This window comes from Thalassophryne amazonica, chromosome 3, assembly GCF_902500255.1.
Source record: "Thalassophryne amazonica chromosome 3, fThaAma1.1, whole genome shotgun sequence".
NCBI classification, from domain to species: Eukaryota; Metazoa; Chordata; class Actinopteri; order Batrachoidiformes; family Batrachoididae; genus Thalassophryne; species Thalassophryne amazonica.
The window spans coordinates 114,299,761-114,313,708 of NC_047105.1; the positions used below are offsets into that span (position 1 = coordinate 114,299,761).

A 13,948-nucleotide genomic window follows, 5' to 3' on the forward strand; every position below is an offset into this window, starting at 1 on the left:
TATACAGATTTTCCTCCATCATCACAATCAACCAGTACATTTCTTTATGTATTACTTCACAACTTACATCAGTTAAACTTAAAGATCATGTTCATCTTTAATCCATAAGGTTTTAGCTTCTTCAGGTGTTCCATTTAATTTAATATAAACTTTACAGTTAAATGTCCATGTAGCCTGTATCTTGTTTTGTTTTCTTAAAAATCGTGCCTGTCTTGCTAAATCTGAATTTTTCTTGGTCAAGTATTCATTTATATATACATTCGTTCCTTTTAAATTCTTTGCTTGTTTTAGAATTGCAAACTTCTGTTTCCTGTTTGTAAGCCTCAATAATATGACTTTAGGTTGATTTTGACCTCTCCGCGGTAAAAGGTGACTACTATCGATATCATTAGGGTTTATTAAAATTCCTTTGTCCTTCAAAAGTGAAATCACCTGTTCCTCTACAGAGAGGTTGTCCATTTCAGAGGGCTCCCTTCCTGAAGCCACCGCTCTTGCATAACTTCGAGGCTTAATGTCCAAACCTGTAATGAGAAGGTCATTTGACCTAGTCTGTTGTTCAAGTTCTGCAATTCGATTTTCCATAAGTTTTAATGATTTGTCTTTCTCTTCATTTGCCTTTTGTAATTCAACAACTTGTTTTGTTAATTCCAATATTTTTTGTTGTTGTTGTGAAATAATTTTCAGTTGATCAGCCACTTCTTTAATGGGCTTCATTTGTGCTGACATCTCATTTAACATTTTTCTAATGTCCTCAAGTTCTTCCTCCATAAACACAGTACCCTTTTTTGGAGCCATAGCTGACGGGTCCTGAAGGCGAACCTACAACACCGACAGCAGGAGGTCCAACAAGCAGCAGCCGCAGATTTAGTAGGCCTCAAAAACAGGCCGACGCGGTATAACCACCCCTCGAGGCAAGTCGACAAAAGACCACTGCAAATCTCCCAGCAGCAGCAGAAGTAGCAGCGGTCTCAATGGATCTGATGGCAGCTGACGAATGCCGACGATGGTATCCAGCAGCAGCAACACGACGGATCCAACCGCCCCTGAGATGGTTGACGCATGCTAACAGCAGCGTCTCAGGCAAGCGTCGACCGCAACCCACCAGCCGTACTGCAGCCGCAGATGTTACAGGTCACAAAGGCGAGCTACTGGACTTCGACAGCGGTGTTCCAATCATTACAATAGCCGCAGGACTTACTTCGAGTTTTTCGCTGGTGGTCACAATACCGTTCTAACAGCAGAGCTAACGTTGAACATGGACAAGAAGCCCTGTGAGCGTGAGCAGGAAGCCCGTGACCAGAGTTATATGAGTTTGGAAATGAACTAAAAAACAACAAAAACAAAGCAATGTCATTTCAGTATCACAGCCAACAGGCATGCAATAATCAGGAATGCGTGCTGTGATTTTTCAGAAGAAAGTTCATGTTATAAAGTGCACGGTGGCTTAGTGGTTAGCACTGTTGCCTCACACCAAGAAGGTCATGGGATCAATTCCCATCTGTGGCCTTTCTGTATTGAGTTTGCATGTTCTCCATGTGTTTGTGTGGGTTTTCTTCGGGTGCTCCGGCTTCTCCCCCACATCCAAAGACATGCAGGTTAGGTGGATTGGAAACTTTAAGTTATCCGTAGGTGTGCGTGTGGGTGTGAATGTGTTTGTTTGGCTGTAAGTGGCTCTCTGACAGACTGGCGACCTGTCCAGGGTGTACCCCACCTCAAGCCACATGAATGCTGAGATAGGCTCCAGCCCCCTGTGACCCTTAATTGGAGTAAGCAGTTGAGTGCTATAAAGTGAAAAATGAGTTCCTTGTCAGCTGATGTTGTCAGAGTTCATCAGAAGGTCTTGTGCATGTTCAAAACTGAGCAGATTTGAGGTGGAGAAATTTGTCTTATACTTCTCTTGTGGCTGATGGTTCATTCTGGGTTTATGAAAGCTATGGTTGTCAATTCAACATAAGCGGACATGCAGCTCGACTGTCGCCAAAAGCACGCCTCATGTCAGACAAGTAATCTGCACACTGAATACTTTTATGATGACAATGTGTAGCACTAACTCACTAAGGCTCACACTGTGGAAGACAAAATGAGTTAAATATTAAATGAATCCTTTTTCCACATTTCTGTATGTGCACATTCAGTATAGATTATGTGTGCATGTTTTTATTTCACTGCTGTGTGCCTGACAGCACCTGCATAAAAGCACTTTGCCTTGCATTGAACGTTTTAAGTCCATTAAGTTGATTGTGGACTCATCACAGTTTTGTCCTTTTTTTCATCAATTGCATAATCCAGAGTTTGACTCACAGTGTTATGTGTCGGACGCGGTCGGAGCACCGACCCAGCGTTTGACAGGACCCAGCACGAAATAAGCAGAGCATGGTTCAAAAGATAACAGAATTTAATAATCATAATAAGTGCAGTGATAAACAACCAAAAATGTCCGCGGTCTGGTGAGGTGAAAACACGGCGCGCTCTTAGCAGCGCAAACGGTCTGGAGCCACAGCAGTTCGGACCCAGGGACCCCGCCGACACCCCCCAGGTGGCCGCGACAAACCGAGTCTGTGAAGAAAGAAAACATGAGGTGAGTCCAACACTCTCCACCCAGAGAGACACAGCTCAAAAGGGTGCACACAATCAGCAAACACTTCCTGGCTTAAATATATATCAGCTTCTCACCCTGCAGGCACGGAACAACTCAGTTCAAATCTCCACTGCAGCAGAAGCTGATGAGACAATTAGCATAACGTGACAGCTCAATAACACAAGGTGTGAGGGACACCAGATCCACTGTCATTACTTCATAAAAGTCACCAAAACCAAATTACCTCAGGAAGTATGCTGAAGAGCGTGAGACCTCACCCAATCCTCCTTCACAGACTGTGGCGTCAAACCTGGAGCGGTCTCTGCGTCCGTAATGGTGAGATTGTTCTCCTGACGTTGATCTCACACGTCTGCTCACAAGGTCGAGTCTCTGGCAATCACACACTGTGCATTCAAGGTTTAAGTGCAGCAATCTCTGATCAAGACAGAATACACCACAGCTGTGAGCCCTGATGACTTGCACGTGAAAACAAGCCTCAGGTGTTCAGGGTGAGGTCCTAATACTCAGCCACTCAGTCCTGAATGCATACCACCTGGTGGGAGAAACAGAAAAACAAAAACCAAGCCAGCCAAACACCCCAGCACACAACACACAGAGCTCAGTGTGGAGCTCCAGTCCAGTTAGAGGAGGACAAAGTGAGAACAGGACAGGCTTTGTGTGTTTTTTCAGTCCCTGCAATGTTTTTTTTTAATCTCTCTTTATTATTCATGGGTCAGTTGCTTTCCAGTCATTAAAAAACTCCAGCGAAAGGTGTTAATTATCCAGTGATGTAATTTTTCTGCAGATTTTGCTGACACCTCCTGTGAATGATGGAGAAACGCATATGCGCACACGTTGGCATGGCCACATGATAAATACAAACTGATGAGTGTGAAAATTTAATCATTTAATATTTATTTTGTTTTGTCTTCTCTCTCTCTCTCTCTCTGAGTGCGCACACACGGAAGACATGACAAACCGCTGAAAATCGAGTTTACAGTTGTATGCAAAAGTTTGGGCACCCCTGATAATTTTCATGAATTTTCGTTATAAATCATTGGTTGTCTGGATGCGAAATTTCAGTGATATTTGAGAAGTGAAATGAAATTTCTAGTATTTACAGAAAAAGTGTGCAATAATTATTTAAACAAAAATAGGCAGGTGCATAAATTTGGGCACTCTTGTCATTTTGTTGATTTTAATACATTTAGTACAAATGATTGGAACACAAAATTGGTTTGGCAAGCTCATTGACCCTTGACCTCCTTACACAGGTGAATCCAATCATGAGAAAGGGTATTTAAGGTGGCCATTTACAAATGTTTCTCCTCTTTGAATCTCTTCTAATGAGTGGCAACATGGGAGCCTGTAAGCAACTCTCAAATGACCTGAAAACAAAGATTATTCAGCATCATGGTTTTGGGGAAAGATACAAAAAGCTATCTCAGAAATTTCAGCTGTCAGTTTCCATTGTGAGGAACATAGTGAGGAAATGGAAGACCATAGGCACAGTACTAGTTAAGGCCCGAAGTGGCAGGCCAAGAAAAATCTCAGATAAGCTGAAGTGAAGGATGGTGAGAACAGTCATAGCCAACCCACAGACCTGCTCCAAAGACCTACAACATGATCTTGCTGCAGATAGTGTCTCTGTAATGCAGAGGAAGCCTTTTCTGTGTACACGCCACAAACAGTCGCTTGAGGTATGCTAAAGCACATTTGGACAAGCCAGCTTCATTTTGGAATAAAGTGCTGTGGTGAAACTAAAATTTAGTTATTTGGACATAAGGGGCGGCATGCATGGCAGTAAAACACAGCATTCCAAGAAAAACACTTGCTACCTACAGTAAAATTTAGAGGTGGTTCCATCATGCTGTGTGGCTGTGTGGCCAGTGCAGGTACTGGGAATCTTGTTAAAGTTGATGGTCACATGGATTCCAGTCAATATCAGCAGATTCTTGAGAACAATGTTCAAGAATCAGTGACAAAATTGAAGTTGCGCCAGGGCTGGATCTTTCAACAAGACAGTGACCATAAACACTGCTCAAAAGTGGTGTCCAAACTATTCCAGAAAGGGCTGAGAGAGTGCAGGTTTTCTTTGCAGCCTCTTACTCCAGCAGGTGATTTCACTGATTATAATCACTTTGAGCTGGTGAGATGAGTTCATCAGTGAAATCACCTGCTGGATTCAGTGGCTGCAGAGAAAACCTGCACTCTCTCAGCCCTTTCTGGAATAGTTTGGACACTCTGCATTCATGCAGAGGAACAAGTACAACATTCTGGAATGGCCATCTTAGTCCCCAGACCTGAATATTATTGAAAATCTGTGGTGTAATTTTAAGCGGGCTGTCCATGCTCAGAAACCAACAAATCTGAGATGTTTTGTAAAGAAGAATGGTCCAAAATAACTTCAACCAGCATCCAGACTCTCGTTGGAAGCTATAGGAAGCATTAGAGGCTGTTACTTCTGCAAAAGGAGGATCTACTAAATGCCCAAATGCCCAAATTTATGCACCTGCCTAATTTTGTTTAAAGAATTATTGCACACTTTCTGTAAATCCTATAAACTTCATTTCACTTCTCAAATATCACTGTTTTTGTCTGCTATATGATGTATTTAACTGAAATTGTTGATCCAAACAACCAATGATTTATAAAGGAAAATCTTAGAAATCATCAGGGGTGTCCAAACTTTTCCATACAACGATATATTTAAAAAAAAAGGGGCAGATCTCAGTGTAAATGTGACGTTTTCTGTAGGGTACACCAACAAGTACAAGGGCCATGTTCTTACTGTGTTCATGTGGGTTCCCTCCGGGCGCTCCAGCTTCCTCCCACTTTCAGAGACATGCCCATTAGGTGAACTGGTGCCCTTGAATTGAAGGCAGGGATGCATGTGAGTGTAAATGAGTTTGTCTATATGTGGTCTTGTGATAGACTGGTGTCCCTTCCAGAGTGTACCCTACTGGGACAGGTTCCAGCCCACCTGTGACCCTTAATTGGCGTAAGCGATATAGAAAATGACTGAATGAACTTACCATAACATGAAATGTCCTGAGAAAAATTCATGCATATTGCACTATGACGCAAGGAAGCAGTCAAGTACTGAGCCAGGAAATGTCTGGGTTGAAAAAGAAGAGGACTTTGTCATTGTACCTATGTACATACAACTGTCCTCTGCATTTAACACTACAACACCTGGAACTTTCTGATGCTGCTGCAAGGCCCTCCTCCCCCTCTCAAATTAGTGTTGTGGTGATCACCCTATTGACTGGTTCCTCTGAATTGCAAATTAGATCAGTACCTGCTCCCTTGCCCCACTCAGACTGTGTTGAAAGAGGGAGACATGTAGGAAAACAGGTCTTGAGGACCAGGGTTGGGCATCCCTGGCCTAAATTGAAGGATAGACCAAACAAAGGACTTCAGTGAAAAAACATTTATTTCACACATAAAAATATTCAAGAGAAATCGCATTGATAAACAATTTGTGAGCACAGTCAACAAATTGTGAGTTCCTATGTACAGTGTTCTGTTTTTTTGTTTGTTTGTTTAGTTTTTTTTTAGTAATTTTTACACACAAATGGAAATCCTATACCTACATTTCCGACAGGTGTACTTGTGGCAAATGGCACATTTCTCTACAGTGGTCCCTCGTTTATCGCGGGAGTTACGTTCTAAAAATAGCCCGCAATAGGCGAAATCCGCGTAGTGGCCAGCGTTATTTTTTATAATTATTATAGACGTTTTAAAGCTGTAAAACCCCTCACTACACACTTTATACACTTTTCTCAAACAGGCATTAACATTTTCTCACTTTTCTCTCATGTGTAAACACTCTCAAAGTTCAAACCTGAGTAGAAAAATAAGACCAACCTGTTTTCAGGCCCAAACATTTGTTTGAGAAATAAAAATAGAACGTTTTCCTATAAATAATTATGATGGGTTTTAGAACTAACGAATTTAATTTTAACGATCAACGTACGAGGTTGGACACATAAGAAATTATTAATAACCAGTATTTCACAGTTCCTCTGATCGTGACTCTTCGTCATGACGCTGTGCCACTGTCGCGTCTTTTTCCACTGACTCACACCTCGCTGCAGGTGTCTTTTTCACAATTGTCACAATGCACGTGCTCTCCCTTCGCGGTGTCGCGACCGGCTGCTTGATGAGGCCGCGTAACACAATGCACTGTAAAAAAAAAGCATGCAAAATTGGACTAAAAAAAATCTGCGAAACAGCGAGGCCGCGAAAGGTGAACTGCGTTATAGCGAGGGACCACTGTACTGTGATTTCTGTTGCAACTCTGACACACTTGGCATGTTGTTCCCTTCAGAAACTCTCATTTCATGTAGTGCCTTCTCGCTTTCTCTTTCCAGTGCGCGTTGCTGCATGTGTCTATTTCTCAGTTCAGTTGCAAGCTTATGCTTATGAAGAATTGTTTTGCATTTAGGAGCATATATGAGTAAAACCATAAACAGAAAGACGTGAACACAGACAATGCTACAATATAAAAGCAAAATGTAAATACCTTGGAGTTTTCACTTGCGTCCTTGCTTTTCTGGGCCTTCTCTTTTCTGGGACTTCTCTTTTCTGGGACTTCTCTTCAGTGCGCTTGCGCTTCTGGGATGAAGAAGACTTTTCTCCAGTGCGCCCGCGTTTTTGGCACCTTGGTTTGTCTTCAGCATGCTGTTTGCCTTTTCTGAATTGGGAAGACTTTCCTTTCACAGATGAAGGCTTCTCTTCATCGTCCTCCTCTGTAACAATTATTAGTCTTTTAGTCCTCTTATGTGCAAGTCTCATGTGAAGAGGCTGCTTCAGCTGTGAATCCGTTGGTGCTGGCATGTCCTCATCAGAGGACGAATCAGAGGGGAGCGAACCATCCTTAACAAATGTGGAGATGTCTGGAGTTCTGCTTGATGTTGACATGTCCTGTCTCAGTACTTATGTCCTTTTTTGTCCTTTTTTTTTACTGTGGTGTGAGAGTTTAAGCAGAGAACAAGGAACTAATGCCTGCAGCCAGACTTTTTTTTTTCTTTTAATTGTTCGCATGTGCGCACGTGAACGAACGTCCATGAGTGGACTAGAGATGTCCGGACTTTTTACTGGATATTTCTGGCAATCAGTCTGAGAGGAGGACTTTTATGGATTTTATTTAAACACATTTGTGAGAGAAGAAGCTGCACCTGCTTCTCAGTGCATCTCTTCACCAGACAGCTCCACACAGAGAAGGAGCTGAGCTGCAATCAGCATTTTTTTTCTGTGGTCTTTTTTTTTTCAGCATGTAGTTTTTACTGCATTAAGTACACGGTATAAAAACAGTCATGCGTGATTTATACTGCGGGATAAATGGAACACAGCAGGAATCATAAATTGGCTTCCGAGTCACGCCGGGTAATGCCTCTTTGCCCCGACTTGCGCCGGAACCACTTCTTTCTGCGTCGAGCACAGAACGCCAAAAAAATTAAACAGGTAGCTCTGTCCATCACTCATCTGTAATGAGTGAGGAGGAGACGTGCATTCTCTATACTGGATCCCCAAGGCATGAACCACAGATTAAGCAATTGAGCAATTCACCCACACAAACAAGAATCTGCTTTCCTGTTTGTGTCTTACTGCCTACACAATCTCAACAGTGATCAATATTAATAAGCAATAAAAAATGGAATTATAAATTCCTCAGGAGAAAATACTAGCTGTAAAATGAAATTAGCTTCTCAAATAAATTAATATTATTCATAATTTTATTATGTTATGTTATTTCAGCTCTGCCCCCTCTTTTCCTACTTTCGCTATTTTTAATACTTTTTAATACTTTTTAATAGTGCTTGAATGCCGTACGAATTGACAATTGAACAACATTCATTCAATTTGTGCTGCATTTGAACTGCACTCGAACGTCTCATACATCATTCCTACAGTAGTCAGCACATTTGTGTTTCGCTCATGCTGGGAAATATCTGGATGGTGGTGGAGTCAGTCGTACCGCATTCATACTGCCGTAGGAATGGACGTTCGAACGTCCTTCATGCAATTTGACCTGCAGTCGAACTGCATTCGACCTGCAGTATGAGCAGTGATGGGAATAACGGCGTTGAAATAAACGGCGTTACTAACGCCGTTACTTTTTTCAGTAACGATTAATCTAACTAATTACTCTGACTGTCACTATAACGCCGTTACCACTACCGACACCCCGTTACTGCACGTTACTGAAGCCGCTCAATAATCTTTTTTTTTTTTTTTTACTTCACGCATACAGACACAGGACTCTCAGGCGCAAGTGTGTGTGTCTTGTCAGTGCGTGTGTGTGTGTGTGAGTGACAAAGGAGGGGAGGGTGAGATAACCGCCTAAGCAATGATGATTGGCTAAGGTATAGTAAGATTACGTCTTCAGCCAATCAGAGAAACTAGGTGGGTGGGTGTTTAGAGCGCATGCATAGTGGAGGGTGTTTACAACGCATAGCGAGAGATGGCGAGTGAGGAGGATTCAAGTGTGAAGACAGCGTTTGCCAGATGGAAATACAGACACTACTTTAACCACGTTGAGGTCAAAGGTAAAAATGTACACGTCGAGTGTACATTATGTCCCCGAGCAAAAACTTTGTCCACGTCTTGTGTAAGCAACTCCAACCTACTGAAACACCTGTCGACGGCTCACGCTTCCGCTAAACTAGTGGCCCAAGAAGACCAAGACACAGGTAGCAGGGCTGGTGTTAACGTGGGGTCCGCTAACAAAGGGCACAGTGAAGGACCCTCACTGTGTAAGCAGCAAAAGCTTGATTTTTGTGCTTCAGCTCCCCAAAAACTAACGCAGACAGAGCTCTATGACTTGATAGGGAGATATATTGTGGAGAACATGCTGCCGATGTCAACAGTGGAGTCAGACTCCTTCAGGGCTCTGATACCGAGAAAAGGAGGCGTCGGCCCGCCTTGTAGAAAGACATTTTCGAAATACATTGATGCCGAATATGTTAAAATGAATGCTGAGCTCAAAAAAGAATTTGAACAGCTGGAATATTTGGCAACTACTGCAGACATATGGACTGCACACAATAAAAGCTACCTTGGCGTAACTGCACACTGGATACATCCACCAACAAACATGGAACGAAAAAAGCTGCCCTGGCATGCCGACGGTTTAAGGGCCGTCATACACATGAGAGTATCGCCACAGAGCTTGACAACATCCACTCATCATATGGCATTTCGCACAAAATAACAGCAACTGTCACTGACAATGGCTCAAATTTCATTAAGGCTTTTAAGAGGTATCAGTCAGTCGAGGAGGATGACTCTGGGGATGAGGAAGATGATGAGGTGACTTTTGTTGACATGAATGATGTCTTGCAAAGCCGTGTTGATGAGGATGACGATGTGATTAATTTACCACCACACTACAGGTGTGCATCACACACACTGAACTTTGTGTCTTGTTCTGACATTGAGAAGTGGATTCTCTCCAGACCAGAGAAGGCAGTTTACAGGAATGCAACTGCAAAATACACAGCCTTGTGGAATAAGGCCAGCCGTTCCACAGTGGCTGCAGAGACTGTAGAGGATGTGGTTGCAAAGAAGCTGATAGTGCCTTGCAGTACCAGATGGAATTATTTTTATGAAGCCTTAGCTAGGATCTGTGAGATTCCCATAGTCGACCTCAACACCATCTCATCCAAGTTCGGCTTGAAAGCAATCACAGAAAAAGAGCATCAGCTCCTGAAGGAATATTGCATTGCGATGAAGCCGCTGACAGTCGCCCTAGATATCCTCCAGGGAGAGGACAACTGCTACCACGGCATGCTGCTACCTACCCTGGAGACCTTGATGATGAAAACCCTTGAGCTGAAGAGTGGACTCCAAATACTTGTGAACCTTCCAGAGGCAATTGTCGAGGTAAGAACTACATTTCTGTCTAATACATCCATACGTATATATTGTACTCATAATGTGTGTGTGTGTGTTTGTGTTTGTATAGACAGTCAGTCATATGTTCTTTGCTTTATGTCATTTCAGGCGATAAAAACAAGATTTACAGAGGTGCTGGAGAGCGACAGTGCTCTTCTGGCTGCTGTGACTCTGCCCAGGTTCAAGTTACGTTGGCTGCGAACACAAGAAAGAAAGGACAAGGCCAAAGCAGAGCTGCTGGCGGTATGTCGTGCAAGTCTAAGAAATGAAGACCAGCAAAAAGGTACAAGCACCACCACACCCACATGTACCAGCTCAACTGTTGAGGATGCGTTCTTCTCCTTTGATGATGAGGACGACACTTCTGCTACTGCGGAAAGTCAAGTCGCAGATTATTTGAAATCAGGAGCCCAAGGGATGGACTCACTTCATGGATTTCCTCTTATAAAGAGAATTTCCCTGAAGTATAATGCTGCCACTCCATCCAGTGCTCCAGTGGAGAGACTGTTTAGCCTGGGGAAGCTGGTCTTCACCCTAAAGAGGAACAGACTCTCTGACCTCAAATTTGAGAAGCTGCTTCTCCTACGATACAACCACTGGTTTAAGGGCTAAAATGTTGAGATGACTGGGTTGGGTGGATGGATGGAGAGAGGAATGTGTGCATGTTTAAAGTTGGATTTAACAAATGCATGAACATTTTCAGTTCAATTTAAAAAGCACTCCTGTTAAGCTATTTACTTCTTTAAGAAACAAAATTGAAGCACTTTATGTCCATCTGTTGGCTATAGTTGTGTACTAATTCTGGTAAGTTAGAGTTGCAGTAAATGAAAACCTTTGTGCAGGTCTTTGCTGTTGGTGAGACGACTGGGTTGGCTGGTTGGATAAATGATTGCATACATGCAAGATGAATGAATGCATGTTATGGACTTTAAGTTAGATTTAACAAATCCATATACATTTTCAATTCAGTTTAAATGAGCCTCTGTTAAATTGTGTACTTTTCTTTTTAAAAACATATTTTGAGAACTGTATGTCCATCCGTTGTCTATAGTTTGCGTTGAGTTGCAATAAATGCAAAGCTCTGTGAATGTACTTGTCTTTGCTGTCCTGCTCTCTATGCATCTGGCTTATGAAACACACTCTGAGAAGGGGGGGAAGGGGGCTAAGAGGCGAGTAATGCAATAGTTACTTTTAGTGGTAACTAGTTACTTTTATAGTGGAGTAACTCAGTTAGTAACTCAGTTACTTTTTGGGAGAAGTAACTAGTAACTATAACTAATTACTTTTTCAAAGTAACGTGCCCAACACTGAGTATGAGTTGCATGAATGCTGTACGAATTGACATTCGAGCGACATTTGTGCAAGTCGTGCTGCGGTCACGCTGCATTCAAATTCCTTAGACAGCATTCGTGTTGCACTTTAGGGAAATACGCCACATTGGTGGATGAATGTATTGAACAGGCACATTACTGTCGTGCTGCATTCACACTGGGGAATATTCGTACGGCGGTCGTACTGCTGTGTAACTGCTAGCTCGAATAGCATACGAACTGGTGTCCATAATGGCAACCCACCAGCATTTGGAGCAGCCTGATTGTGTCAGCCCATCCCGATTGTTCCCCCGATGAACTGAACCCCCCGCATCCTGTTCATTGCACAAATGAAATATTGTAATGTGCAAAGTCTGTGACATGCAAACATCTTGTGCACTAGACATGAACGTTGCACAATCACACTGAATACACAGTGTGTCACAGCGAGTCAGCGCGTCTCCGTGACGCATTAACATACGCTGCGGCCATGTGGACAGGGTGTAACAGCCATGATGACATGATAATTCACATAATCATATACAATTCATTTTTTTACTGCATAGATGAAAAGCATCAGACAGAAAGTTGGTAAAATGGGCTGGCGCTGGTAATGGTGACAAGTAACAGCAGTGTGTGAGTGTGTTGCAGTATTGTGAGTTTCACTTTCGTCTAATACTGGTTTGGGGTGTTACGGAAGCAAAAACAATGACTCACCGGGTTGTGTAATTTTTCACAATATGTGACTTGTTCGACCCGTAATGGTAAACGACTTGACCTTTGTTTTGGTTCATTGAGGAGAGGCTACAGATCTGTCTCTCGAGCCCCGCTTGGCTTGTTGGATCACAATGTTGTGTATTTCCTTCCATCCTATAAACCGGTCCTGAAGAAACACAAACTGGTGCAACGTTTGGTTCCGGTTTGGTCGGAGGAGGCAATTCTCAGTCTGCAGGACTGTTTTAGTTGCACAAATTGGGATTTATTTAAAGGCGTATGTTGTGTGTTGGGGGGTGTGGCTGGATGTTTTGGTGTTCTTTTCTTTTCTTTGCTCTTCAGGTGGCATGGAAACTGATTTGTCTGTGGAGAAGGTGCTGGCTGAAGAGTCCTCACCCTCATCAACATCATGTGTAGCACCTGTGACTGGTGCTCACATGCAACCTTAAAGACTTTCAGCTGAAGCAGATAATTGGATGACGTTCTGCATTTAAGTCATGTGTGATTCAAGCAGAACTGCCGGGAACTCGACCTTGTGATGTTCGTTTGTGAGACGCTGAGGACCGCGCCTGGGTTTGACACATCGAGCCCGTGAAGCAAGGAAGGGTGAGGGACACATGCTGTCAGCACACATTAAAGGTGATTAAGTGTTCGACTAATTGTTGATAGTAACTTGGTGTTTTGTTACGCAGTATACTGGAATTGTGATGAGAATTGTGCAGTTTGCTTCTCACTGCTGTGGCGTGCAGGATAAGTGATCCTCCACTTGTTGTGAGAAGCTGCTCATTTGCATAAAGTTAAAAATACAGACCTGAATGTGTTGCTGATAGCGTGTGTCTTTTGAAAGATATTGTTGTAACTGCTGACTTACCTCACCTCTTCTTTGCTTCACAGAGAGTCAGTTTGTCATGTCCACCTGGGGGGTGTTTGTCTGGTGGTAGTGGGTCCAGGAACGCCGGGCTTCTATCCTTTTGGGCGCTTAAGAGCGTGCCAACAGTCACTCCACCAGAAGGACGTTGTTTTAGTTTTGTACACATTATTATGCACAGGTGAAAAATAAATTGTTTCTGTTGTTGGAACCACTTTCTGGTTATTTTTAGCGCTGGGTTCTGTCTGACGCAGGTCCGCTCCTCAACTCGCGTCGACACATAACAGCGTATGCAGCAATCTAGATGATCTCACAGAGACAGTCACTGCATACATAACTTTTTGTGAGGACTTGGTTATCCCCCCGTAAACATATCTCCATCTATCCTAATAATAAACCCTGGGTGTCCAAATCTATTAAAAACATAATTAATCAGCGCAGTATTTGTTATGACCAAGGTGACACCACTAGGCACAGAGAGTTACAGAAACAAGTTAAGAGGGAACTTAAACTTGTAAACGTAACTATAAAGAGAAAATGGAGTCATTTCTGTGCAACAATAATTCCCGCCCAGCC

At 42.9% G+C, this 13,948-nt stretch overlaps 1 protein-coding gene and 1 long non-coding RNA gene across 2 annotated transcripts in view; one reads left to right on the forward strand and one right to left on the reverse strand.

The window, feature by feature from the left end:
- Positions 1-13,948, forward strand: part of LOC117507463 (copine-9-like) — an 863,862-nt gene that overhangs the window by 480,509 nt on the left and 369,405 nt on the right. The gene's annotated exons all lie outside the window — the stretch shown is intronic.
- The window catches only part of LOC117507464, a 32,484-nt gene continuing 25,628 nt past the window's right edge, over positions 7,093-13,948 (reverse strand). Inside the window, exons 3-4 of the long non-coding RNA XR_004559716.1 lie at positions 11,313-11,787; positions 7,093-7,106 (exon numbers count right to left, since the gene is read on the reverse strand). This is a non-coding gene — a long non-coding RNA (uncharacterized LOC117507464). The remainder of the gene's footprint in view (positions 7,107-11,312; positions 11,788-13,948) is intronic.